General features: G+C 40.4%; 1 non-coding gene across 1 annotated transcript; it reads left to right on the forward strand.

The window, feature by feature from the left end:
- The first annotated feature begins 1,458 nt into the window (after nt 1-1,458).
- Nucleotides 1,459-1,540, forward strand: trnal-uag (transfer RNA leucine (anticodon UAG)). The gene has a single exon. It is a non-coding gene; the product is annotated as a tRNA-Leu (tRNA).
- Nucleotides 1,541-1,941: the final 401 nt, after the last annotated feature.

The raw sequence follows: 1,941 nt of genomic DNA on the forward strand, positions 1-1,941 counted from the left end.
TAAATGCATGCAAGACATATGGATGCTAATTGACACTTCATTAGAACCTTCATTAGGGTCAATAACAGTTGAGCAAGCTTAATACCCTGATGACCCTCAGTCAACTTTCCTGTTTCCTGTTAAACCTCACTCTATTTGCCAGGTTCCTCTGTGTTGAAAAGAAAAACAAGTTAAGGACATGTTAAAAGGATGTTGCTGGGGGACCTGTGCCTGTACCTCAATACTCTTGACACATTTATTCTGATGTAAAGAGTGCATTAGGCTGTGTGTTAGACCTCACTATCAGCTGAAGATCAACACCATCATAAAAGACACCTACGTTTGTTCAAAGGCAACATCATCATGATGAAAATAAAGGCACAAATACCTCAGACAGATGTATATTCTGAGTGTAATCAACACAGTTTTCACCTCCCTTGTAGGTTGCTCATTCCTCCCAGCAATCCCACCACTGACATTTGACGGTGTTAGCCATCTGTTAATATGATGGCATTACACAATTCAAACATGTACGGGGCTCTTCCAAAGCCTTAATCTATGAAGAAGAGTGTATACCGCAACCTCTATTTACAGAAAGACATTGGCAGCTGATTATACTGGCAAGCACTTCATGCAAGTTTTGATTCAAAAAGTGGCCACTGGCAAAGAATCACAATGTTTTGTTACCACAACTTTTTACAAGTCTTGAATGATCAATGTTGAGATGGCTCCACATTTGCCTCAGCCTCAAAACATATTCATGCAGAGCAGAGTGGTGCAGCGGAAGCGTGCTGGGCCCATAACCCAGAGGTCGATGGATCGAAACCATCCTCTGCTAATTGTACAAACTCTGGATCAGCAAGTCCGTTTATGGAAGATAAACAACTCGTTGGCACAAATACCTCAGACAGACGTATTGTTTTGACTGTAGAAACGATTGGCAATTCGGCAGGCAGTGTGGCTGAGTGGTCTTAACATGCTGGCAATTGTTCATGCGAGTTTTGATTCAAACAAAGCATGCAAAGCATCTCAGCACATATTTTTGTTACCACAACTTTTTAAAAGTGTGTTACTATATCAACATTTTTTTGTTACGGCAACTTTTTACAAGTCTTGTATGATCATTGTTGAGGTGGATCTACATTTGTCCCAGCCTCAAAATGTTTCCATACAGAGCAGAGTGGTGCAGCGGAAGCGTGCTGGGCCCATAACCCAGAGGTCGATGGATCGAAACCATCCTCTGCTAATTGTACATACTGTGTATCGACAAGGCTGTCTATGAAGAACTCATTGGCACAAATACCTAAGACAGACGTATCTTCTCAGCATAATAAACACAGTTTTCACCTTCCTTGTAGGTTGCTCATTCCTTTAAAGTAGTGAAAGTTTTGGCTCTTTTTTTGTTGAAAAATGTCCATGTTTTCATGCATATCTCTATACCTCACTACGTTTTTGACTGTAGAAACTATGTGCAATGCAGGTAGTGTGGCCGAGTAGTCTAAGGCGCTGGATTTAGGCTCCAGTCTCTCAGGAGGCGTGGGTTCAAATCCCACCACTGCCATTTGACAGTGTTAGTCATCTGTTAAAATGATGGCATTACACAATTCAAACATGTCTTCTGAAAGTAATCAACAGATGTAAAATTGTATTGATGCCGCAACCTTCACTGATATATTACATTGTATATAGTAACATCTAAAAGATAACGTTACATCTGACGTATTTTTAAAATGACAATGAATTATTGTTTCATTGAGACCAGAATGTGGTTCATTTAGCTGTAATCAAAAAACTAAATCCTTCCATTGTAGTTCCTGCTGTTGGCTTCTGTATTGCCTGAAGATGTTGCCTATAACTATCTAATAAAGACTGTGGCACCCGGCTAAACAGATGTATCTTCTTGTCAAGCTTGTCCAACCTAGCAACAATAACTTAGAAGGGCGGGACTTTGGATCGGTCAGT

Source organism: Pagrus major, chromosome 18 (assembly GCF_040436345.1).
Source record: "Pagrus major chromosome 18, Pma_NU_1.0".
Taxonomy (NCBI): Eukaryota; Metazoa; Chordata; class Actinopteri; order Spariformes; family Sparidae; genus Pagrus; species Pagrus major.